This window comes from Mesoplodon mirus (genome assembly GCF_964341445.2).
Source record: "Mesoplodon mirus genome assembly, chromosome: 13".
NCBI classification, from domain to species: domain Eukaryota; kingdom Metazoa; phylum Chordata; class Mammalia; order Artiodactyla; family Ziphiidae; genus Mesoplodon; species Mesoplodon mirus.
In genome coordinates this window covers 46,478,914-46,491,343 of record NC_138989.1, presented here as the reverse complement: position 1 = coordinate 46,491,343, position 12,430 = coordinate 46,478,914, and positions in this window count along the sequence as shown.

The following is a 12,430-nucleotide window of genomic DNA, read 5'->3' as shown; positions in this document are numbered from 1 at the left end:
TGCCAAAAACCTGCATCTGTAGAACACCCCAGGGGTTTCCCTGGTGGTGCAGTGGTTGAGAGTCCGCCTGTCGATGCAGGGGACATGGGTTCATGGCCCGGTCCGGGAAGATCCCGCATGCCTCGGAGCGGCTAGGCCCGTGAGCCATGGCCGCTGAGCCTGTGCGATCGGAGCCTGTGCTCCGCAAAGGGAGAGGCCACAACAGTGAGAGGCCCGCGTACCGCAAAAAAAAAAAAAAACAAAAAAACAAAAAAAAAACAATCCAGAGTTGATTCAGATAGTCATGGCCTCCTTTCAAGAAAGTCTGTTGATTTCTATTTGGAGAAAAAGGAGAAATTAAAAACAAAACCAACAAACAAGGACATCTTAGGGGATTTAACTCTTTATTCCTTTCCCCTGTGGTCCTGTCTACATAGCAGTTATTACTGCTAGAAGTCATCTGTTTTTTTACGTGTTTATTCCCACCTATTCACCCATCATATATATTCCACGAGAGTAGAAACATTCTTTTACTTTGCACTAAATAAACATTGCTGCATGAATAAAAAACAACTTCAGAGGATACTTTTATCCACCCTACTTTTTATGTATTAAAACTTTGAGACCCAGTACGTTTAAGTGATTTAAGAATTTTCAAAATTAGCAATGAATGAATCTGGATAAAAACCTGGGTCTTCTTACATCTCCTCTTTTCTGTGTGTTGGTTACTTGCAAAAGGTCACCTATTCAAATACATTCAGCCAAAGAGTATTTATTTGTTGTCACTGTGTCAGGCACCTTATACAGAAAGTGCAATAACACTGCTCTTGCCTCAAGGAGTTTATTATCTTGCAAGAACAATAAAACATATCTACTGAAACTACTTCCCTCAACAGATTGCTCCTCCAATGTGAATAAAACCACTGAATCTTTGGCAAATCCATCAGTGACACAGCAACTTGGCTCAGCACACTTTGGTAAAAAGTCAATTATATTGCACAGTGTATAAATAACTATTACCAAATTCATCTACCTGCATGTTTATCATGTAAGGTATTATTTCAGGCCCTATGGGCACATGGTTAGTCTATGGCTCTTTACATGGAATTATTGGATGGGACTTCTTGTACGTTCTGACACTGTACCATCTTTTGTCACACAATTCATTGCTCTCCTAATGGCCACCTTGAGCAAGAGGTGAGAGGAGGGACTGGAATGAACTGTGACTTAAGTTTTCTCTTCTAGGTCCTTAACCAAGGCCTGAATTTGTCTGTCTAATTATCTGAAGAATATACTTGTTAACATAGGGCAGGCAAAAATTCCATGTTGTCAGCAAAACTTTGATGGTATCAAAATAAATGTCATGTAATCTGAGCTCTTGAAGGTGGGGTTTGAGAAACCAGAAAGAAGGCTTTTCTGATAGGCAAGGGGTGAGATGTTAAGGCCTGGTGGGTCTGAGTGAGGGATTCCCTCCCCACCACACAGAGTAATTGCTCAGACAACCACCAGGCCGCCTAAGTCTGGTGCATGAAAGCAAAGGAAGAATTTCCTTTTCCTGGTCAATATTTAGATGCACCATGAAACAAACACCTCTGTTGTGAATCCTGCAATCTCACACAGATCAAAGATTACAAGAGGAGGTGTTGCTGCTGGACATTTTCATTGCTCAGGGCTAATTACTCATAGGAGAATCCACCCAAGAAAGTTGCTAAGCTGGTTTGCTGGTTGTTCGGTGGAGACTTTTTTTTTTCTTTTTTTGCTAATTCATTTCTCTATTTTTATTTTTATTTTTTTAACATCTTTATTAGAGTAAAATTGCTTTACAATGGTGTGTCAGTTTCTGCTTTATAACAAAGTGAATCAGTTATACATATACATATGTCCCCATATCTCTTCCCTCTTGCATCTCCCTCCCTCCCACCCTCCCTATCTCACCCCTCTAGGTGGCCACAAAACACCGAGCTGATCTCCCTATGCTATGCGGCTGCTTCCCACTAGCTATCTATTTTATGTTTGGTAGTGTATATATGTCCATGCCACTCTCTCACTTTGTCCCAGCTTACCCTTCCCCCTCCCCATATCCTCAAGTCCATTCTCTAGTAGGTCTGCATATTTTTTTTTTTTTTTTTTTTTTTTTTTTTTTTTTTGCGGTACGCAGGCCTCTCACTGTTGTGGCCTCTCCTGTTGCGGAGCACAGGCTCCGGAGGCGCAGGCTCAGTAGCCATGGCTCACGGGCCCAGCCGCTCCACAGCATGTGGGATCTTCCCAGACCGGGGCACGAACCCGTGTCCCCTTCATCGACAGGCGGACTCTCAACCATAATTCTAGCCACTGGGAATAAACAGTCCCTGAATAGAAAGAATTTATCATCTAGGGAGGAAAACTTGCCAGTCAACTGGAGATGGCTAATCAGGGTAAAGAGGCTTTATATGAGAAATACACCTAATACCAATTCAGGTGGGGGTAACAGAACCAGGAAAGGTTTGTTACCTCTCCTGGTAACCAACGTCTAAGCAGACACCTGGACATAAGGGGAGTTATATATAACTAACAGGGCATGAAAGCACAGAGAGTGTAATTGTCCTTATTCATTGGATTGAAAGAGTTGACTAAATGGCTTCAACATTGTTATGATTGAATTGTGTTCCCCCCATATTCATATGTTGAGGTCCTGCCCCCCAGTACCTCAGAATGTGACCTTATTTGGAAACAGGGTCATTGCATATGCCATTAGTTAAGATGAGGTTATTATGATGGACCCTAATCTAATATGACTGGTATCCTTATAAAAAAGGGAAATTTGGACACATATAAAGGGAAGATAATGTGAAGAGGCATAGGGAAAAGGCAGTCATCTATAAGTCAAGGAGAGAGGACTGGAACAGATCCTTCCATCAGAAAAAAACACCTTGTTGACATATTGTGAACAATGAAATAGTAAATTTCTGTTGTTTAAGTCACCCAGTTTGTGATATTTTGTTACAGCAGCCCTAGCAAACTAATACAAACACAAACTAGGAAATACCTACATTATTGTATTAAATGAAAGGAATATACAGAAATGAATATACAGAATGTATATACATTAATTTATAACTCGGCAATGTATCCTAAAAAAACACACACACAAACAAAAATGCTACTCCCTTGGGAGAAAATATTTGCAAAATATATATCTGATAAAGGACTGGTATCCAAAAATATATGAAGAACGCTTAGAAATTCGGCAATGAGAAAACAAACAAGCCAACTAAAAAATTGGCCAAAGAACTTGAATCCTCACCAACGATGATATACAGATGGCAAATGAGCATATGAAAATTTGCTCCACATTATATGTTATCAGGGAAATACAACTTGAAATAACAATGAGATACCACTGCACACCTATTAGAGTGGCCAAAATCCAGGGCATTGACACCACCAAATGCTGACAAGGATGAGGAACAACAGGAATGCAAAATGTTACAGCCATGTTAAAGACAGTTTGGCAGTTTCTTACAAAATTAAACATACTTTCACCATACAAAATTGATCCAGCAATGGTACCCCTTTGTATCTATCCAAGGGAACTGAAAACATTTGTCCACACAAAAACCTGCACATGGATGTTTATAGCATTTTTATTCATAACTGCCAAAACTTGGAAGCAACCAAGATGTCCTTCAGTAGGTGAAAGGATAAACAGATTTCAATACATCGGGACAATGGACTATTAATTAGTACTAAAAAGAATTGAGCTATCAAGTCATGAAAAGACAATGAAGAAAATTAATGTATATTACAAAGTGAAAGAAGCCAGTCTGAAAGGCTATATGCTGTATAATTCCAACTATATGACATTTCTGGAAAAGGAGAAATTATGGAGACAGTAAAATGATCAGTGGTCCTCAGAGGTTGGGGGTGGGGAGGAAGGATGAATAGGTGGAACACAGTGTAATTTTAAGGTAATGAAACTATTCTGTACAATATTATAATGGAGGATACATGTCATACATATGTCCAAACCATACATTGTACACCACCAAGAATAAACTCTAATGTAAACTGTGGACATTGGGTAACAATGATGTATCAGTGTGTCATCAGTTGTAACAAATGTCCCACTCTGGTGGGGATGTTGATAATGGGGTAATATGTGGGGTTAGGGGGTGTATGGGAAGTCTCTGTACTTTCTTCTTAATACTGTTGTGACCCTAAAACTACTCTAAAAAATAAAGCTTATTTTTTGAAAAATGCTACACCTTGTTTCACAGAGCCTATAAACTAGTATATACCACAAAGTATGTAAAAGCAAAATAAATCTTCCTAATTCATTAAGTATAAATCATGACATTTCTCTTGTCTGTTCAAAGAAAATGTTTACAGGTAAATATGCCAGCTTTATAAGCTGTTCTCGATAATTACATTAGTTCTATATTTTACTGTGTAAGTAACAATGGTATTCACAAGCAATCTAAACTGGAAATTTTAAGAAACCTAATTTTTTTAAAAGAAGGCTTTCTCCAACAATATGAATCTTAGCCATGATTTTTTATTTATTTAAATGTTTATTGGAATTTATTAAAATTAAAGGAGCACAATTTCTCTACAAGACTGGGTAATGAAAATAAAAAGAAAATTCTTAAATAACACACTGATATTTGTGTACATAGGGTAGGCTCAATTTAAATTGTTAGGGGAATGGGTGAGATGTCCTTAGAGATTTTAAATACTCAGAATATACATGAGAGTTCTTCCACTTTTTTTCCTCCCTTTCTTCTACTTCTCTCTCTAGTTAAAAATGAATACATAAAATGACAAGAGGAAGAAATAGATTCACTTCTTTGTAGTCAGAAGTGCCCCCAAACTTGCTACCTTTTCTTCTAAATTTCTAAAGATATCCACAGATTGAACAACAGGCATTTCTTATTATAAGTTCACTGATTCCTGTGTTAGCTTATTATTTAGGTCGGCCAGTGGTCCTCACTCTTAGCGCATTAAAATCACCTGGAAGGGTATGTTTGTTTAGTTTGTTTGTTTATTTAAATATCTCAGCTCCAATCCCAGAGCTTCTGATTTAATTGGCCTGGGGTGGGACCAAGACATCAGCATTTTTTTTTTAAACTCTATAACTGATAGAAGTGTGCAGCCACAGTTGAGAACCCCTGATCTAGGCAGTGTTTCTCATCCTTGGCTAGTCATCAGAATCACCAGGGACAATTGTTAAGAATGTAGATTCCTGCGCCACTCCCACAAGAACCTGATTCCATAAGTCTGAGGTGGACCAAAGGAATCTGTACTTTTAACAAGCACCCTGGGTATTTTTGATAATTAACCAAGTTTGAGAAACACTGGTGACATCCAATAAAAATTCAAAACAAGCCCAACTGGTCTGTTTTTTGCTTGATGACAAAATTCCCTCAAACTCATCTTCCTGCTTGCCTCTCATTGAAAAAAAATTTTTTTATTTTAATTTTTATACTTTTTCCGTGCATATGTGTGTGTTTGTGTATTTGGTTTAAATAACCATCCATCCCTTTCAGAGCATTCAAGCACCAATTTGCAATATTTATTTTATACACACACAGTCACAGATGCCCACAACATTAAAAAAAAAAAACTATATAGTGGTTAAATATTTGTGTATATTTAATCACTCAAACACTAAAAGGACTTTTTAAAAGATATTTTTCTTTGGGAAAAATTACTTCACAATCAGATGCTACTTTCCTCACTGACTCTGAATCACCATGTTCTATCCATATGAATTTGGGATTCTTAAATGATATTCTTAGAGTCTGACAGCATTGGATAGAGAATGCCTACTGTCAAGCACTTTCCTTCAATTTCCTTTAAGTCTTCCCTTTCAGAACACCTCATCCTCATCCTTATTTGGGAGATAAACACCACTAATTTGGGGTGGGAAGGGAGCTCCATCCTGCTGACCAGACATTTCAAGTGACTCTGCCCAGTAAGTGTCTATAAAAGCTATTTCTTATTAGACAGGTGTCTTTCAACCAGGAATCAAACTGCAACTACCAAGTCAGTGGGGTAGGGTAAGGAGGAAGGAACTCCTATATTTTCATAGTTTAAATATTAGAAGCAGCATTCTAATTTACAGAATTTATTAAGCACATGTGTACTTCTTAAATCAGCATGGAGATCTAGAAATACGCATTTCACGTAGAAAGATGTCTTTGGAACTTGTATTCAGGAAATAAATATCAAGTCGCTGCTCCAAACATACTAGGATTTCCAGATTTAACAAACAAACAAAAATGAATAGAACAGCATTATCACCAATGACAAAATAACACATCTGGGTACAAGAACCCATGGAGTTTTCGTTCTCTTTCCTTCTTCACTATATTCTACCCTTTTACCTGTGGCTATTTTTCACTTGGATCTTCAGACCCTCTGTAGTTAGATTTTTTACTTAGGCTCCAACATTTTTATTTTGTTTTAATTTTTCTATGAGAAGGTGAAACATATTGATATATTGTCTTTCTTTTTCTTTTTTCTACACACAATTGGAAATAGAGTAAGATTGTTCTAGTGTAAAACCAAAACAAAACAAATAGAATGAACAATCAATATTTTCCTTGTTGGTTGTTTAACAACCAACTCTCCAGAAAAAAAAAAATGTATTTTTGAAATGCTCCGATTTAGAACATATGATGTTTGCCATGGTGTAAATACTCCCACCATAACTGGTTTCAAGCTACCAACGTGATGTCTCTGAGTGCAGATTTTGGAAGAAATGTGCATAGTTGGCTATAAAGAACCAGGACATGAAGCTTCAGCCCACCCCTGGCCAGAATGTTATGTCATTTGCTCATTTAATATCTATTATAACCTGAGGAAGTGGAAGAAGAAACTTAAAATCAGGACAGTTGGGTTTGAGCCTTGGTCTAGTTACTTACTAGCCTTGTGAACTCAGGCAAGTAACTTCATTCTCTCTGATCCCGAGTCCTTCTGACTAATGTATTTAAATCTCTTTTTTTTTAAATTAATTTTTATTGGAGTATGGTTGCTTTACAATGTTGTGTTAGCCTCTACTGAACAACAAAATGAATCAGCCATACACATACAGATATACCCTCCCTTTTGGACTTCCCTCCCATTTAGGTTATCACAGTGCATTAGGTAGAGTTCCCTGTGCTATACATATGTTCCCATCGGTTGTCTGTTTATACATAGTATCAATAATGTACATGTGTCAATCCCAGTCTCCCAATTCCTCCCTCCCCACCTCTTTCCCCCTTGGTATCCTCTATGTCTATGTCTCTATTTCTGCTTTGCAAAATAATGCATATATGTGGAATCTAGAAAAATGGTATAAATCTTTATCTCCTTTTGAATGTTTTCTACTTCTCAGCATGTTTCAAAACAAGTGTAAAGTATGTCATGTTGATAGTATGTAACTTGATACGATGTAATGAAAAATAGCACTTTCCTGTAATCCAATCATGGGAAAAATATCAGAAAAATCTCATAGGACCCACAATACCTGACCAGTACTCTTTAAAACTATCAAGGTCATCAAAAGCAAGGAGAGTCTAAGAGACTACTACAGTCAAGAAGAACCTAAGAAGACCCAACTACTAAATGTAATGTGAAATCCTTGATGGGATGCTGGAACAGAAAAAAGAGGTTAAGTAAAAACTAAAGAAAAATCTGAATAATGTATGGATTTTAGTTAATAATAATGTATTAATCTTGGCTCACCAATTGTAACAAATGTATGACACTAATGTAAGATATTAATAATAGGGGAAGGTGAGTGTGAAGTGTATAGGATCTCTCTGTTCTGTCTTTGCAATTTTTCTATAAATCTGAAACTGTTCTAAAACATAAAAACAAAAATGACAAAAATACCAAGTGTAAGATTTTCCCTATGTAATAAATATTTGGAAACAATTATTATATAATATCACCACTGAATCCACTTTTCTGTAGGATGGAAATGCCCAGTTTCTTTAATCATTCTTTGCATGATACAGCTTCAAGTTCTTCCATCCTGGGAGTTTCTCATCATTCCTGAATAAGCATTGTTCTTCCACACTACTTTGGTTTTGATTAAAAACTTCTCTGAAGACTGTGCTTCCTTTGGATTCCTTTATCTGCTTAACTTCAATTCATCTTTCAAGAGCCACTAAAACTGCACCTTCTCCTTTGTGACATACCAAATCTATGGCATTGCTTTCCTATCCACCATGCCGAATGACTTTCTCTCTTCTCTGTACTCTCACAGCACTTGTTCATAGCTGTTATTTCATCATGCAGTGTTATATTTTTCCTCATTTGTTCCTTTTGTTACACTATGAGAAGAGGCCATGTCTGTACCCTGAAAAACCTAGAAAAGCACCTGACACACAGAAAGGGTGTGCTAATTATAAGTTGATAAAGTTGGTTCTATCTAGACTAGCTGTTCCAGACAATCCATTTTGGTCAGTTCTCTGTTCATATTTAGAGTTGTCCCTGGGTGTCAAAGGAGGATTGGTTCCAGGAACCCCCAACCTCACCCCCACACTGAGGATACCAAAATCTGCGGATGCACAAGTCCCTGATGTAAAATGATGTAGTACAATTGGCTCTCGGTATCCATGGGTTGGAATCCATGGATATAGAGGGTAACTGCAACCATGGATGTAGAGGGGCTGACTGTGTTCCTGTACCTCTCTTATACCAGGTGTTCTGCATCCTCTTTCTGCTTATCTAATTCCAGTCTACCTTTCAATTCTCCGTTTACAAGATATAATGATTTCTTTCTGAACCTTCGTTTCGCTTATGGTTAGGTAGGCACCATTAATTTGTTTCTCCTTGTTTTAACGCACATTTACTTTATCTGAGTTCAGGACCCTTGTCTTGGGCTATGCTTGAATTCCTCACAGGTCATCTAATATTTGGCTAAGATTGTCTGATTGTCTGGTTTTCTGATTATCTTACTCTTCTGTGAATGTCTTTTCTCTGAATGCTGGAAACACTTAAATTCTGTACCAATACTTAGCATGTGGTTATGTGTTTCTCATTCTGTTCTCTCCTCGATACATATGCATTTTGTCTGTTTAACAGCATTGTAAGCATTTTTAGGGCATAATTATTTTCCCCTACAAATTTTGTTTTTCTCACATTCTCAAGCAGTGTGATAGACACATAACAGATATTTATTAAAAAATAGGGAATGGGGCCTCCCTGGTGGCGCAGTGGTTGAGAGTCCGCCTGCCGATGCAGGGGATACGGGTTCGTGCCCCGGTCTGGGAGGATCCCATATGCCGCGGAGCGGCTGGGCCCGTGAGCCATGGCCGCTGGGCCTGCGCGTCCGGAGCCTGTGCTCCGCAACGGGGGAGGCCACAACAGTGAGAGGCCCGCATACCGCAAAAAAAAAAAAAAAAAAAAAAAAAAAAAAAAAAAAAAAAAAAAAAAAAAAATAGGGAATGTATTCTAATTCATACTATCTGATGACCTGGCAAAATATTGGGCCAATTCAAATCTGAATCCAAACTCTGCGAATTAAGTCAGGGAGTTCCTAAAGTCAGCACTTTCTAGACTCATTTTCCCTAAATCATTCCATGGCAAGAGAATTGTATGTTACCAATTGACTGCAGAAGCACCTATGATGCAATAATAATTTGAACCCAGTGGCTAATTGAGGCTATTTCATAAAGGGTGTATGCTTTAAAGGGTATAATTTCTTTCACTTAATGTTAATCACTCTTATTCCATTTACATAAAGGAAACCTCGGTTAACACAAATGTAAAGTGGAGACGTGTATTTTTAATGTAGTTTAGTCCAAAAACATTCATGGGTTACTATCTTCCCTTTCTCCATCCCATTACTATTTTATACATTATACATTATATGAGTTAAAAGTTCTTATATATTCTATTAATGAAAATAACACCACCAAGGCTTCAGCAAAACAGACCATAATGTGCTTTCCTTTCAGAATAATGGTAAAATGGGACTTCCCTGGCGGTCCGGTGGTTAAACCTCCATGCTTCCACTGCAGGGGGCACGGGTTTGATCCCTGGTTGGGAGACTAATATCCTGCATGTCACGTGGCCCCCTCCCCCCGAAAAAGGTAAAATAGCAAAAGAGTCAGCACAACAGTCTAGGCTGAGGTAAACCTGAACTTTTTCACTGTACCTGAGACCTCTGATCTGTCTCAGGAGAAGCACAGCGTGCAGCCATGCACATCTTCAAAGTACAGGCAAACATTCTAAGAAATATTCTAGTTCGAATTTGTATAGGGAAACTTTTATCAAAAGACAAAACAATTTACAAAGTGTTTCTCTATTCAAACAGGAGAACTTGTTTTGTTTGATCATGTAAAGCAGTTTGTTTCCCATTCTCATTTTTCTAATTATCTTCCATATAAAAGAAAGAGCAGCAGTTCATAGCAACCATTGTAATGACCAGCAATCTAATCCCTCATCTTCACCCTTTGACCGTGGAACAGCAGCAGGACCACTGAGATGACAGTCTGTTTATTCAATTAAACTTAGGTAAGAACAAATTCTTAGGGGCATTTCATGAAACACTATACAGAATCTGATCAAAAGAGATTTATTTTTGTTATATCCAAAACAAGCTGCAGGAACCTTGGGGAATGGGTTTTATTTTTAGTTCAAGAGCAAAGAAATTACAAATGGTTCCTCTGAGTATGTATCACATTTGCTATAGATGACAACACATATTTCAATCTAGCCAACAAATCAATTTATAAACCTCTGGGTGAGTTTATGGTTGTTACTTCAGAAAATACCAGTAGTTTCTCAGGGAAGATTAGCATTTCAATAGACTTATAAAGCAAAAATACTTTTGCACAATCATCAGATTCAATCACAAAGTTATAAAAGGCTAGAAGCTAAGTGTAACAACCTTCTCAACTCAAGAAGCTCCACTGAAGAAAGAGTTTTAGTTATTAACTTGTTTGGTTTATTCCAAAATGTGCCAAATTTCCTTACAGTTCCAAATATGTGCCAATATATTAAAAGAGCATATACATAATAAAAAAATACAATTGCTTGGCAGTTGTGAAAAGTGCTAGACATCATCACTAGACAAGTAATTCAGATTAAAATTATAATGTTTTACTGATTAAAATAGCAGGATTTTTAATGAAATGATAACATTTGGTCCTGTCTAGGATATTTATTGTTACATCCATTGTAAGAATGTACATTGGTACTCTGCTTTTGTGATGTAAATTGGCTTTATATACCAAAAGCTATTAAGTCCCATTAAAGTCCTATTAAGTCATTTGACCTAGAACTTTTACTTGTGGGACCCTGTCTCAAAAAGATAGTCCTGAATCTAGAGAAGATGGTCTTTATAACGATGAAAAATTGGCAACAACTTAAATACCCAATATTATGGAGAGGATAAATCAACTGTAAATCATTTATCTGAAAAAGTTTAATACAGTTTCTAGCAAATCCATTTAGGGCTTGTCATGACATAAGACAAATATTTGTTTTATATTATTAAGGGGACAATGCATGCTACACAAGGTCAGTTTACTGGGTTTCGTTTAATTTGCTTCTCTAGCCTCCTTTTTCTGTAAGTAGCTGACAGTTGTTTTGGAGCAAGACCTCCTCATGGCTTTTTGCCCATGTGGTCTGGCCATCCCTTGACTTTAGCCTTTTGGGCAAGATTCTCCAGTGAGATTGTGTTTTGCTCCAGCTATTAAAAATGAGACATGCTCTTTCAACTATGCATTACTGAACAGTTGAATGTAATCTTGGAGCTTCTGGTGACCATATTTGCCTCTGCGCTGAGAAAACTTAATGATAATGAAACCAACACAAAGAAAGGCAGAGCTAAGAGATAGAGAGAACCAGTATCTTGGTGACATCATTTGATAACTTGGCTTGAGCTATGCCTGAATCTAGGAGATCCCTGGACTTTCCAATTACATGATCTAACAAATCCCTTTATCCTCAGCAATTTTGTTTTGTTTTGTTATGTTTCTCTTAAGCCAATTTGAGTTTGGTGTGTGTGCTGAATACAGTTCTAAATTATATGGATATTTATGCTGACATTTCTTTTCATAAGTCTGCCAACAATTTTGATAATAATGGGAAGTAGTCATTTTATGTAAAATTAGTCAGTATTCTATGTAAACAGCCTTAAGAAATCATTGCTAGTAATCGTCAATACCTATGAGTTGCTTCTAAGTTTTAATAACCTTTTACCCAGAAAAAAGTCCATGAGTTCATTGGAATTAAAGGGGTTTTCCCCTGAGAATTAAACTCCTGAGACCCAGATGTCTTCTATAGTTGACTTCTTTTTAATTTGTTCATACACTTCTAATCTTCTATTTTAAAACCACACACCCACCCTATTTTACCCCTGTAGCTTCTGTTATCTTCAGCCATGTAAACTTAACCCAAAATGCCTTGTTAGGGCTTTCTTAATGTATAAAGCATTGCTACCAGTCCAAAATCTTTTAGAATAAATTGG